At 35.2% G+C, this 16,080-nt stretch overlaps 1 protein-coding gene across 1 annotated transcript in view; it reads right to left on the minus strand.

Moving 5' to 3' along the window:
• LOC127860814 (uncharacterized) overlaps positions 1–16,080 on the minus strand; it is a 72,463-nt gene that overhangs the window by 19,913 nt on the left and 36,470 nt on the right. The gene's annotated exons all lie outside the window — the stretch shown is intronic.

Below are 16,080 nucleotides of genomic sequence, written 5' to 3' on the forward strand. Positions count from 1 at the left end.
ACTATATAATGTCTGTGGTATACAGAGAAACCTGAAAGTTACAAGTACTCGTGTCTAGTACTGTACAACTATTGTACTCCTCGTTGAGAAAACAACTACTTCATCTACATGTATTAAAATATCATAAAACATAATTTTCAATCAAGTTGGAAAAAATCAATAAATAAATGTCATATAAACAGGTTTGTCATGAACGTTGACGTCGCTCTTGGTTACCAGAAAAATTCCCACGCACGGATTTCAACCGTCATTGTTTACAATCAATTAAGTGCATAAGTACTTGAATTTGTATAGTGTTTTTTAAAAGTGTCCAGCTACAGGTGGTTAGCGTGTGGCTATAATACTAGTTAGTGAAAACATATTTTGGAATGATAAGTAATCATATTATAACGAAAAATCAACTTTTCTTAAAAAAAATAAGTTAAATATATATTCAACAAGGTATCCAACTCGAAATCATCCGAAAACGGGATGCATTGTTTTAAACAGCCATTACTTCATCAATTTTGCAGCGATTTTCACGTTCTTGGTCTTATTCAACCCATAAATAAATTTCCTTTCTGGAAATGTATATGTCTTGCAATATTTTTACAAATACTGGGTCAACTTTTAAGAAATAACACGATACACAACTCGCGTGACCCAGCTGTGATCGATCAGACAGTATTCATGACTGAAATCTTCACGGGGAAATGGGCATTTTCCCTGCAAAGTTCACGAACCTCGATACCATAATTCAATAAAACGTATGAAAAAAAACATTCTTACCGTGCTTGCCGTAGAATTATGCATCAAAACTAACTGTCCAGCGCATTTTCAAACCTTTGTTTACATACATTTCAACCAACTGACATTTTAAACACAAGAGTGATTTCATTGCTCCAATGCGGAGTTGTGTCTTTACAACTGGAGATTTCATTCATAAATACGGTCTGATCGATAACAACTGGGTCAAGCGAATTATGTATAGCTTTATTTCTTAAAATTTGACCCAGCATGTGTAGAAATATAACAATATATATACATTTCCTAAAAGGAAATTCATTTCTGCGTTGAATAAGACCGGGTCATGAAAATCGCTGCAAAATTAATTTAGTAATGGCTGCTCAAAACGATGCACCCCGTTTTCGTTTGATTTCGAGTTGGATACCTTGTTATATATAAAACGGTAGTGATTTTTTTTTTATAGAAAATTTGATTTTTCGTTTTAATATGATTATTTATCATTCAAAAAGATGTTTTCACTAATTATTATCATAGCCACACGCTAACCACCTGTGTGTCCAGCACGTGTGCCGGGAGAACAGGGCTTAATGTATTTTTTGTTAAGCTCTATAATATGTATATCCAATCTGTATGAAAAAATGTCGGTGAACATTATTCCGGTGTTAATTTTTGAAAATATTGAGGCATTCGTTAATTATGGATCTAAAACGGAACATTAATCCGCAAAAAAAAACACCGGGCATATTGCATATTAGATCGGACACATGAAATTATTTCGAAAGAAAGCAATAAGAGTTTCAATTCTACATGAGTAAGTCTCGCTGTGCACGATTACGCTCTTACTGCTCGTATATATTCGACTCTTGGCAAATACCTAGTGTTTTATTTTGCTTAATCTAAATTGTGTCATGCATCTATATGTACTTAAAGCAGCATGACCAACAGCTCTTTCATATGTGAAAGAGATTGACACGAAATACCTACCCATCTATAATAAAGTTTATATGTGCACTTCAATATTATAGTTTTAAAGCATTTTATGTGGTGCAATATAAAAGTACTCTAGTAAATTTGAAATTATGTAATCGATTTCCTCTCAACATACATGCAAAGTTCCAGATAACTTTTTCAGCAAAATCTTGGTTTACACTCTATAATAATCCAGCCTTAAAGTCTATTATTAATTCTTTTTTTTCAGGTAAATATAATTTTTGGCACATCCGCATTAAGGTTTATAGTCTAAGAAGAGCTCATGACAATTGCCGGGTTACAGCAGACTTTTTGCGATAAAAGGACCAGATAATGGAAAACGTTCGGCTTTTCGACTGTTGTAAAGATGGTCTGTTATTCATAATAACGTTAAAGTGCTGTTGATTTCATAATTGTAATGAGGGCCTAGACGAGTGGGAACTCATTGATAAAATGTTTACATTATATGCATTGATATTGAGTTTTACGCATGATCACACATTTTGAATTCTTATTTTATTTTTCCAATGTGTAACCGTACGCACAGAATTTAAGTCTACTTTTTTACTAAATTTAATTCAATTTTGTACGACTTTAAGCGTCTTATCTGGAGCTCTGCATACATGCATTAGTAGCATATATTCAAATATATCCATAGACTTTCTTTGGTTATTGAAGGTAAATTACTGTACAAAAATTATGGTTAGTCATTAACCAAAAAAAAGTTAAGTCTACAAACACGCGGTTAATTTCGGTTCAGTAGCAAATATCTTACAAAGGTGCGCAACTTCTCCTATAACATAAAATTTCCGTTATACGCCGTAAATTTCCGTAGTCCTCCGTAGCATTTCGGAATGACTGTCAATTGACATCATTGTATCATGCATGATAGTATGTTGCTTTGTGCTTGGGTGAAACTCACATCTTACCATCGCGTTAATTTATTAAACGCATTAATATTTGATTTCATTATGCACTGCGCCTATTGCACAAGTCTCTCTGCACAAACCAACATACACATATGCAGCATGCAATTAACGAACAAGAATGTTGCATCTGTACACATGCATGATACCATTAAGCAGAATGTAAATAGACATTGGACATCAGGCAAGATGTAAGTGTCATCAAGCATGAAAAGGTGTCTACATACTAATTGAAAGTACCATCAAGAATCATGACACAGTCACAAAGAAGGATGTAATTTTTACCTAAATACCCTTCCATATTTGTCGGCACTGTGTGTTTGCTTAATTTCACTGAAGAACGTCTACTGGTAAATCTTACAAAAAAAAGTGATAAATAAGACTGAGTAGCAATTTTTTCGGCGTTGCTGTTTAACGTCAAATTTGGCCTTTCAACGAACTTCTTAAAAGCCCATTGAATTTTAATGAAGAAGTTTCCCGCTTGTAGGTCCGAATGAATTAAATCAAATTTTGCAATTGGCAATTTGATGGAAATCCCCATAAAACATTGCACATAGCTTTCTGAAATAAACAGGCCACATTGAACGCATTCACGATATCCAACAGCTCTCTTTGCAAAGACCTATCTAGTGTTTCTTGGCCGTGTAAGATCTATAATTAAAACATCGTCACCTAAACATCTACTAATAGAAGAGCATATTTTGGGGAAACAAATTCAATAAGAGTATTAAACGTCCACGATCAATAATGTGTAGTTTGTTAAAGATATCACGGCAGTAAAAACATAGCACTTTAAAGAGACCACAATCTGGTACATTTGGTCAATTGTTGCGTCCGTGGCGGACAATACATTTTTAAAAAGAAAGCGTACAAAAAAGCAAACACAAAGTTCTTCGTAAGCTTGTTTTAATCTTAAAAACACATAATCGACAATCATTCCAGTCAAATACAATACTAACAGTCAGCACTCTAGAGATCAGAATTGCGGATATAAATTTAATTCAGGGATATCAAGTGTATCAAGTTCGAATTCCGGAAAAAATAGCCGGTAGTCTGGGGCATTAGGTCCCTTACAGGGATAAAAGGTAAATCCCCGCCCGAGCCGTAGCTAATTGATTTATTGTAGTCTTTCTAGTTGCAATTTCTGGTGAGTACAATGCGGAATATTACGGATATTTGCAACATGTCGAAGATTTTCGGAAAGTAGCGAAGAGGTTTTCGTCAGTTAATATTCATGTCCGTGCCGGCCGCTAACTTATCAGAATCAATAAAAAAAGAACCAGGAAAAATCGGTACCGATCGCAAATTTCCGGAATTCCGATAAAGCTTTAACATAATTTGTTCTCAAATGATCGCGTACTCGAACGAATCTGTCCCTACGCCTCCAACTCCCTTTAAATCTCATCGGACGTACATTGATCTCAAAATCTATCCTTGACGACTCAAATCATATTTCCTGAATAGTTTGGCCTATTGACGTCCCTGTAATTATAACAATGGTCTTTTGGATAAACACCGCTAAGTTGTTGCAATATAATAACCGTTTAAAATAGTTACCGGTTTTCATTTAATAAAATGATTAAGTCATATTCGAGATTTCAGCGATTGCCAATATTTTGCTTTTGTTTCTCATAAGCATATGGTGCTTGGTATCTGCTATTGACTCCTATGTAGATTGCAAATATTACATAACCCTTACAGCGGCCGAGCGCAGATATCTGCACTTGGCCGCTAAAAAGAAAAATCTTTGTGCATTAATTTAATTCAAATCTCATTATCATAATCAAAATCATCATCATCGTCGTCGTCGTCACTACTACCACCACCACCATCATCATCATCTTCTTCTTCTTCTTCTTCCTCCTCCTCCTCCTCATCATCATTAACAACAACAGCAACACCAACTTAACATCATCATCAAACAACAATAAACATCGGTAGCATACAATGTGCTTCATCAACCATACATAATTATATGCGTTAAAACACCATAATAGAACAGCATGAATGAAGCTGTCTATTACTGTTTTATATTTCCTATACCAATATTTTTTTTCGTTAATTGAAGGACTAGTTGAAATCTTCTATAAAAGCCCCCCCCCCCCCCCAAAAAAAAAAATAAAAAAAAATAAAACATAATAATAATAACCCTAGCAAACAACAATAAACATAAGTTAGTTAGTATACACTGTGCTTTAGCAACCATGCATAATGAATGTTTATGACTTCGGACCGTTGTGATCAAATTTAAAAAAGCAAGATGGTATGTATGCGGCACACAACACATAGATAATTATAGTTTTATACCTTAAACGTAGTTCATCAAAATAAAGATAAGTTATTATCTATGTAATACTTAAATTAGGTTTATAACGTATGCATATTTGTCTAAAACTTGTGAAATGTGATTCGTAAGCCGACGACAACATTATCATTCGGACCCTTCTCCCCACCTAACAATCGAGATTAAACACCTGTGGAGATCCCGATCTTATCAATGAATAAACCGGTTCAATGATGTCAAGTCAAATAAAACATACTATTACTATCCAAATAAATATCTATCAAAAAATGTAAATTGATATATCTACTTAACTAAAACTAAACTTAAACGATTAGCAAGAAAAATATATAAAGAAGAAGCAGGCAAAGTAGACAAATTAATTGTAACATATGTTTTCTCAGTCTCCCACTGTTGAACAATATAAATAGTATTTATCGCCACCCCAAAGGGGATCTTTATCACACGTTTGGCTCAACTAATATATAATTGTGACAGGACAAACTGTCAACAAATACCTTGTTAATGTTTTATACATAACTCCAATCAAAGGTTAACTTCCAAGGAAACTGCGGCATGTTAAAACTGTTGATTATGACAAAATGTTGTTTAGTACAAATCAGTACAATAGCGTCTGTTATGTGGCCTATACTAATCCAGTTAAATAAAACTTTAATCGCAGAAAAGTTTAGATTCTTTACACCTTTAAAGGGGCCTTTTCACAGATTTTGGCTTTTTTTTTAACTTATTCATTAAATGCTTTATATTGATAAATGTAAACATTGGATCATAAAAGCTCCAGTAAAAAATCAAGAAAAAAATAAAAAAAAAGGAAATGTACATTGCCCGGAGCAGGGTTCGAACCAGTGACCCCTGGAGTCCTGGCAGAGTCCTGTAGTATAAACGCTTAAGCCTACTGAGCTATTCCGCCGAGTACACATTCTCGACGTATTTTATACCTTATATAAGCAATCTTCGTAGTTTCACAAAATTTAACGACAAAAACAGAACTCTCCAAATTATTCAATCGTTTCGCGTTGCAACGCTTTATAATTTTTAGGTTTTAAAATCGTCAAAAGATGCATATAATGGCTATATTAGAGCACGGTTAATGTTCAGTATTACTGTTTCCTCACAAATATCATAACTAAAACGAAAACTTACGAATCTGAAACAACTTTTTTCAATTTTGTCAATTTACCAAAGCGTGAAAAGATCCCTTTAAGAAAATATATATAACAGTTCTTTCCTGTTTTAACAAAATGATACATTTAATAATAAATTATGAAGCATCGCTAGCAATATTAGAAAGAGAAGTAGAAGGAGAATTATTATCAATAGTAGCAGTAGCAGCAGCAGCAGCAGCAGCAGCAGCAGCAGTAGCAGTAGCAGTAGCAGTAGCAGTAGCAGTAGCACTAGCAGTAGCAGTAGAAGTAGCAGTATCAGTAGCCGTATCAGTAGCAGTAACAGTAGCAGCAGCAACAGCAGCAGCAGTAGCAGTAGCACTATCAGAAGCAACAGCAGCAGCGGCAGTGGCAGCGGCACTGGCAGTGGCAGTAGCAGTGGCAGTAGCAGTAGCACTATCAGTAGCAGCAGCAGCAGCAGCAGCAGCAGCAGCACTGGCAGCGGCAGTGGCAGCGGCAGTGGCAGTGGCAGCGGCAGCGGCAGTGGCAGCGGCAGTGGCAGTGGCAGCGGCAGCGGCAGCAGTAGCAGTAGCAGTAAGAGTAGCCGAAGCAGTAGCAGTAGCGGCTTTTTGCTTTTTTGTTTTAGAAGTGTTTGTCGAATAAGAAGAACGCAAGGAAGACAAATTAATTGTAACATGTGTTATCTTAGTCTCCGTTGTAGTAGTATTTGTTGTATCTACACAGCCATTTTTCAGTCACCTGAGAGACATGTTTTTATAAGAGATTTAATTGTGGACCAATTCATCGTGTATTAATATCAGTGTACCCACTGGGACACCACATGGGGCGAGGATTAACAGATAAACTAGGCCTTCAATTAATTATGCGCCTAGAGGCAAACAATACTATAACTTACTGATAATTTTAGGATTGGGATGTGTTTGTATCTTATTTGAAATTAGCTAGCTTAATTCAAAAACTAATTATAGCCTCAATATTATCACAAGAACATCATCACATATTCATTGTGCAATATATAATCATATCACCATCACAATATGCCAGAGCGTTAGTATTTATTGTGCATACATATCCTACAGCAACATTTACAAAACTTATTACAAACCAACCGCTCAAGCTTTAATTAAGATTGATTTCAATTTATATTATGACATACATTAAAGATCACTGTCAATTAATTAAAAAATAGCTTGATGCTTCGTACTCAGCGATTTAAATAAAAGAAACGTTGCGTACACATTAATTGGGGTTAATAAAAAAGTCTGCAATTAAAATAATCAAATTTAAATAATACTAGATTTAGTTTCAAATTGTCGCTCAAAAAATGTATCAGTTATATCAGTTACTAGGGAATCGATTTGTTTAATCTCCGCAATCCAATAATAATTATGGTGTTTGTATGACAAATTAATAGCTATTCGTCATTGAATGTATGATACTCATAAAAATATTGAAACAATAACCACAACAACAACAACATATGTGATTATGTATATATCTTCTTCAGATACTCTGTGTCATACTTTCAAAATTATCCTCATAAGATTCATAATAATAAAATAAACACTATTGCAATCTTAGTAAAAACCAACTTAGCCGTTATGTTAATGATTTTATGTTCAGTATGCGTGTACATTTCAATATTATATAACAACAAGTGTTCACAAATACCTATGTTTAATAAATATTAAAAACATGAGAACCAATGAAGGTATTTCATTTTAATAGACTAGTTTTACCGTGTGTGTACATTCATATAAAATCATTTGAAAATCACACTTGAGATAATGTCTTTAGGTTTTGCTATTTCTAATCGATTTAAACACCATAAAACCACCGTATTTTCTCTTACATTCTAAATTTTCTTACATTTCCTTTTTAAGCCAAAATATTTATGTTTTCATGATTCTAAATTTTCGGACATACGGATTTTCGTACAGTCAGTTAAACAGCGCTATTTTATCAGATTTTGACCCTGTTTTTGCTTATCTGATGACCCTTCGGTCATGCATTTTTACAACCGGATTAAAGTAATAAAACAGAATCATGCCTAAGGGCAATCGACCATTACATTTGCGTACTTGGGTAAATTACCTTGTAAACCTCTAATAAGCAATGGTTCCTTCCAACAGCGTTTGAAATGATATCGTATTAAGAAAGCCAAACGTTTATTGTTTTTACTTTTTATATATTATTTCAGTTGATTGTAAAGCTGTTAAGTTGCATTTTTAAAGTAAAGAACGAAGGGAACAACACAATAAAATTATGTACACTGATGTATTATTTCTACTTCAATTAAATAATTGACAAACAAACATAACACACTTGTCTCTAAATATTTTTCGTATTTAAATTTTCCAACACGAAAAACAATATCTTTAAGTGAACGGAAACTTATAATTATTACGGCATATAGTAAAAGCAGAGTTGTCTGAACCATAAGTAAAATAAAAAATAAAAAATGACACAGCTTATTTTTCCCTCAAGTGTTAATGATAATATGGATAAACAATTAAAAATACATAAAGTCAATTGTGTTGATTACTCGTTATTGAAATATTGCAATGCCAATTATAAGACATCTGATTAAAAACAAAATGTATGGTGGAATACCTAATCTGGAAATACAAACTAATGATACTATTAATGCAACAACAACAATCACATCTTTTCAAGCGCAATCAGAAAACTGCTACAGCTTTGTATTAACAAACATAAATATGTTTGTGCTTATAGATTTAGATAAACTTCAAATCTTTAAGCGTGCTATGAATTGAATATAATTTATATTTAAAAGTTGTGCTACTCTGTTGATAACTAGCAACAGCAAAAAGGAAGATACCATTTTTTATCATCTAATTTTATTTATATTTCATTGTTTATTTGTTTATGATCACAGGGATTGTTTGGATAACAGAGTGTGTCTAGATATACCGGTACCCTTAAAAATATTTTTATGAATTGCAATTAAGCGTAGAAATTAAACAGGCCCTAATACAGACACCATTTTTATCGGAATGCGATTATAGTTTCAATAGCAACTCGTAACGCTTTTTGGATTGAATGTGTAATGACTACTTTTAGCGACGAATTGACTTGGTCAAATACTGCATCTTAAACGGATAAATAAAATTGAAACCATTTATTTTCAATATTATCAACATTATTATTTAGTTATTAATACATTAAGCAGCAAACTCTATTAATCAAAAAGATTTGATATAACATCCGAATTCACTGCAAAAATGAGCTGAGCGATAGGTTTTACGGTTGTTGAAATTGTTCATGATGAGAATGACGATGACGACGATGATGACGATGACGACGACGAGGAGGAGAACAACGACGATAACAATGACGATGATGATGATGATGATGACACTGATGATGATGATCACGACGATGACGACCATAACGATGTTGTTGGTGATAGTGACGATAATGCTGTTGCTGTTGCTGATGACGATGCTGCTGCTGATGATGCGGTGGAGGCGGAGGAGCAGGACGAGGACGAGGGCGACGACGACGACGACGACGACGACGACGATGCTGATGATGATGATGATGATGATGATGATGATGATGATGATGATGATGATGATGATGATGATGATGATGATGACGATGATGATGACGATGATGATGACGATGATGATGATGATGATGATGATGATGATGATGATGATGATGATGATGATGATGATGATGATGATGATGATGATGATGATGATGATAATGATGATGATGATGATAATGATGAGATGATGATTATGTTGATGATGATGATCATGATAACGTTGATAACGATGATGTTGATGAAAATAACGATACTGTAAGTAGTAAATTAACTCATTAATTGTTATTATAATACACAAGCACATGCTAATGGATCTGTATCCGCAAGGCGGTCAAATGAAAACTCACTTGGTATAAATATGAAAAATTGAATCAAAATATCATAATGCGGAGTGTTAAAATGTGTTCAAATCTAGCGAAATTGTTGCAGTACTTTTCTACCGAAACCAATGCTTAGCCCAGTTATTTTAAAAATAATTTCAAAATACCACGATACACGTCAATTGGCTAACAAATACATTTGTAAGTTTAACCTCACTCAAAAACAGTATTTATTGAAGACAGGGCGTCAACAATGTCCGAGTTTCTTCAAAGTAGCTTAAGTACCTAAAGTACCTTTCCGTTTGATTTATCGCAGGATCCTGGGTCCGAAACCACAGTCTTTTAAAGTGTCTGCATTAAAAAAGATAATAATTGTTGTTTGTAATAATCTTTGACAGCTCATAAAAACATGTAAATCCTCAATTCGTAGAGTTTCAGTATGATTTCATTTATTTAAAAAATAAAGACGGTTAACATATTTTATACACACATATATTAGTAGCTATACGCCATATAACATAGGACATAATGTATATTATAAATCAAAGCGCTGAAGGCACTTTAGTTGTTCGCTGTTGTCGTCCTTGATTAGCTTGTTCGCATTGCATATGCTTATCATTGTGCACAGGCTAATCTTATTTGACGTGCATTAAGCCTCGTTTTCCATGAAAGCAGCCAATATGTGCATATTTTAATGATAAACACTAGACTGGCCAATGGCGTGTACAAGCTGGTATATACATTCACTGCTAGAGCAGAATCATTTGTCGTCTGCTGCAGACAGGCAGTGGTAATCGTTTCTAGCAGAGTGAGTTGTGGTTCTTGCCGTACTTAAGTCTTCTAAGCACCTACTGATTTGCATTTATTACCCATTCTCTTGAAACGCCGACTAATAAAGTGCGATAAACCGCCTTTAAGCACTTGGCACATTAACAAATAAGAACATTCCACACCTAACCGAGAACAGACGTCTTTAATCGCGAAACTATTACCAGAAATTGAATACCGCCAGAAACAACAATGAGCTCACTTCGATTAAATATAAATACACTATATTCATTGCGTCCTAAGCAATCAAACATATCAACCGAAAATACCAGCGAATACAGTATAATATATGACATCGATCTTATATATCGCCTCAGACATGCGAGAGCGCCACGATGAGTGAAGAGTGTGTGTATGAGAGTTTGTTTACAGGTCCTGCTGGCCTCTTCACGAGATTTGTGTAGCCCGACCTGAATGATGAATGAGTGTGTGTATTTGAGATTTATTTACAGGTCGTCCAGCGTCTTCTCGACTACAGATGTATCGACCTGCCCCTGTGACCCTTCAGGGGAGAAAATAAGGTCATATTATACATCATAGCACGATGGCCAATGAGACCTTAATGTGACTAGATGCTTTTTTTTTTTTTTTTTTTTTTTTTTTTTTTTTTAATGGATTATGTAGTGGTTTGCCTTTTATAAAAATGGTTTTTGCAGTATTCCTATTATCTCTAGATTATCATTATCCTTATTGGCATTAATGTTAATTCCTTAAAGTTTGTGTGTGGTTTTTGTGCTCTCCGCCCCAAGAGGTGTTAGTGGGGGTTCGAGCGGGATACAGAGGGCGCCCCGATTCCAGAGGCGCCCCTGGTTCTTTTAAGTGCCCGGTGTACAGCACCGATACACTGCACCCCCGTTTAACGTCCCTCGCGGAGGACTTGTTAGTACATAAACATAGATTAGTACAGATATTACTCTATTGCCCTGTGTCTTGGTGTAAATTCACATGGGCTCTCTCTGTTGTGCTGTTGGATATTGTCAGGTGTTTAATGGTGTTGCAAGGGTCAGAATAGTTTTGAAGTTTAATATAGTAGAAAAGGGGCTGCGTTTGTATGGTTGGACCGAGATGACTGATTGGTTGTTGGTGGTACAGGGAGGACAATATCTGGTTCTACACTTTCTTTCTTTGGGAGACAATTTTCACGCGCCTTTTTTTGTTTTTGAGAGAGAGAGCGCGCACGTTTTTCTTCCTGTTTATATTGCTAGTGGTTACACAGATGGTTATTATATGTATTAGTGCATTTTGTTCAGGAGGGAATAGATCTGGGATGTTAATGCTGACCATCCCTCTAATTCGATCTGATCCTCATAGTGACAAGGGTAATACGTGCAGGTTAGCAATACAAGGTTTACAATTCAACGTCAAACGTAACAAGGCACAGGCATGCAAGGAAAAAACTTACACTACTCTACAAGAAAACATCACCTACGCTACAGTAGGGGAAACAACAACAACAAATACCGTCACCATTCTCTTTTTATTTTTATTTTTGTCATGTTGGGTATGTCATGTCAACGGGGCCAGAGTGCACGGATGTCATGTCAACGGAGCCAGAGTGCACGGGCGAGAGATATCTCTTCAGGCGCGCCCTCTGGCCCAGCCGACACGCTCTACTCAACATGTTTAAGTCTTGTACATATGGGGAAAATGTTAACTAATCACATTTAATTACAACAATATTTACACCTATAGGGGTTGCACTGTGGGTAAATTTGCCCACGTACGCACTTACTGCGTCTTCCGATCCTGCGTGGAAGTATGTTGTCTGTGTCCCCTACCTTCGTCGTTGTTGCTGATTACAGCTTAAGAGAAGGAAAGCGAGGGTCTCGCGGAACCCTGGGTTTTGTTACCTAGAGCGCTATTTGGTTGTAAAAGAAGGCTTAGAGCTTATCCATAGTGGTCGAAAGGGGCCAACTGACATTTGTATTGGGGGGGGGGGGACGTACCCTTCCGTCGTTTTAGTATTATTAGTCTTTATCTATTTATTTATTGGTGTAATTTTCCTATATATCATAAAGCGCAGACGAGGAAACCGCGAACGTTCGTTATAGACAGCTCCCTCATCTTTGCCTTGTTTATAGTATTGTTTATTTATGTATTGACGTCAACAAGGTGTTATTGGACACTGCATTGTAATGTACTACCAATCCAAAGTACATTTGGACCCCAAATACAATTATAGGTTCTCGGCGTGCACATTACATGCAGTGTTTCTATATCTATTTATTTGTTGATGCAATTTTCCTCTTGTCATAAGTCATTATTAATTGGAATCTTTAAAATTACATATATCATGGATTGTTTTACGGTACAGTTTTAGAACCAAATTAATTAATAATAGTATATAAGTTCGAGCCGGGCCCAGACGAGTGGCCATATGGACAACACCGGAGTGACCATCGTCCGAGACCCACCCGTCATTAGTACATAAAGTTGCCATTATTGATCTGAGTTTTTATTTATTTATTTATTTTAATTTTCCTATAGGGCCGGGATAATAGGGTTAGGTTCAGTTCGGGCCCAGACGGGTGGCCATATGGTGCACACCGAAGTGACCATCGTCCGAGTCCCGCCCGTCATTAGTACATAAGATTGCTATTATTAATTTGAATAAATGAAGCAGTATATAACTGACGGTATGTGTTGTTATTTCTATCTACCGCTAATAGTCCAACGGAATATTATATTTTATCTAAATAGCCCGTGTCGCGCAAAAATTTAAACACGTGCAGTCGCACAACAGGAGCGATTCCGCTTGGAGGCATCAACAGTGAGTCGCGATTAATGATAAGTGGGTTTTTGTAGGCCGCTATTACCCCTGCACTTAGTTCTAGTCTCTGTTCAGCGTGTTTAGGGCATATAAAGAAAAGATGTTCAAACGTGTTATGAATGTTGCACTGGGGGCAGAGGACAGTTTTGTAATAGTCGCCGTGCAATCTAGTCACCCTTAGGCGCATGCGCGAGTAAGCCCTGTCCTCCCTTTTAATGGGACTATATATGTTAATCTTATGGCTAGGGTTGGTTAATATCGGTAAATTATGATCGGCGCAGTAAATTGACCATTTGTGATCCTGTTCATTATACCCTTTTTGGTTTATGATTGCAATTAGTTCGCGCGCGCTAGGCTTTAAATCAATGAATGAAATGGATGTAGTAACAGTTATATGAACACGATATATCCGTACCAATATCCATGTGAGCATATACTAATAATAATTAATTTTTTAATCGCCATAAGCTTGAAAATAAACGTAAATAGATACAACAAAGACCAATTCGGAGACTTTAAAATTTTTAAATTACCTCCCCTGCAATAGAAAATATATATGGAGACTCGCAGTCTATGGAATATCAAAATCTCAATATATCTTTCTCCGAAATTTTTTTCTGGTAAAAATCATCTTAAATTTAGCTGTATATTCGTATGTAATTAATTAAACAAGAGTTATAAAAAGGCATCGCAAAAAATATCGCGTTTTACTTGAATAAGTTACCTCCCTTAAGCCTATCGGAATATCAAAAATACGTATATAAACAAAACGCGTTCCTTGCATAAGTGATAATAAAGCGCGTGCCCGTGCCACTCGTCCTCCAAATACTTACTAAATATAGTACAACGTATCTACAATCATTGCGACTAACTCATACCTCAGTAAATAAGTAACCAGGATAAATATACGTTTAGGTAATTAAGATATAAAACATACATATAAAAATTTACATGTTCCCTGTCAGCCGAACCCGATCCATGGACTATAGCCACAAGAGGTTTCTATGTACCTATGTAGCCGGATTGCGCCCTCAGAGCGCCCAACACCGACACAGATCACGCTACTCTCCGGTCAAACACAATACTACATAGGACTGCTGCCTTTGTCACCATATTATCAGAATCATTAACGTGCAAAATGGAAACTTTCAACTGTCCTTTCACTTCATACATAAGCCATTGCCGATCTTCAATGATCGCTTATTTCCGAGAGATGCATTTTATTTTTTTCAAACTTCGAATTTTGATATATGTTTAACTTATTCATTTAGATTACATTATTTTCACTATAAATATTGACTTTGATCCAATTATCATCTGAAAAATACGATTTCGCGATTTCTTCAAAGATCGAGCGAGCCTTTTTACCTGTTTACTTATATATATCTAATTTAAGGTTACACAGATGTAAAGTTGTCGTGGCCGAGTGGGTAAGGCGATGAAATTGAAATCTTTTGGGATTTTCCCGCGCAGGTTCGATTCCTGCCGACATCGCATACTTTTTGCGACGCGTTTTATTTCTTTTCTAACGTAATTTGATTTAATATAGCACATAAGCTATGTTTATTGTTAAATATGTTGAAAATTGTATGCACATCCTTCAATTTTAAAATTAAAACAACGTTATGGCTAAATTGATTAATTTACTGCTGAAAATACGAATGATGCATGTTGCATTTTTATTTTTATTTCAAAAAGTAAACGGTAAATCTGTCTATTTTTTGGTATTTTTGCTGTATATAGTGTTTCTATAAAAACTTAGTTTAAAATATAACTTAAATGATACTATTTTGAATTTTATGACACTTTGTTTTTAACCGACCCAATTTTTACTTGGCTGAAATCACTTACATTTCATGGCGCTATTCCATAGATTAAAATTTGTAAAAAATAAATGTCTGTAAAAGAATACTTATTTCATCTTGTTTAAACTTTAAACATCTTTACTGCATCTGTACACACCAACTGCATGCCCATATTTGGAAATTTGAATGAATTATGGAACTTTTATATACCCAAAGGGGTGAAAATAAACTGGACAAAAGCCGAGCGTGAGGGTGGTTTTGAAAAAATCGGTTTATTTTTTTTAAACATGGAAAGCTACCTACAAAATTGCATGTAGTTTAGTGAAATGATGCTGATTAGGAAAATAATTAATTAAATTATATTTGGATATGTGCCCATTAGAGGTGCGCAAGCTTAAAAAGGTAGAATTACCGAAATTCCCGTTCTTACACGTTGTAGCATGGATCGGGTATTGAACACGATACACGTGTGTATTAGCACCCTACTGTAGTCCCGGCGGGGTTATCAACTGCACCAATACACCGGTAAGCAACCAGGGGAATATCATATGAAAAAAGAACTATCATGCATGTTTGATTTGTTAAAGTGTGTCACAAAATTTCCCTAACTGCCGATGTCGGCTATAATTTCGGTATAAACATGCAAAGAAATTAACATATATATAATGTTAATGCCGATATGTTATTGGACATTTTGTATGTCAAATGTTCATTATTTGTATTAAAATTAAGA

Source organism: Dreissena polymorpha, chromosome 15 (genome assembly GCF_020536995.1).
Source record: "Dreissena polymorpha isolate Duluth1 chromosome 15, UMN_Dpol_1.0, whole genome shotgun sequence".
NCBI classification, from domain to species: domain Eukaryota; kingdom Metazoa; phylum Mollusca; class Bivalvia; order Myida; family Dreissenidae; genus Dreissena; species Dreissena polymorpha.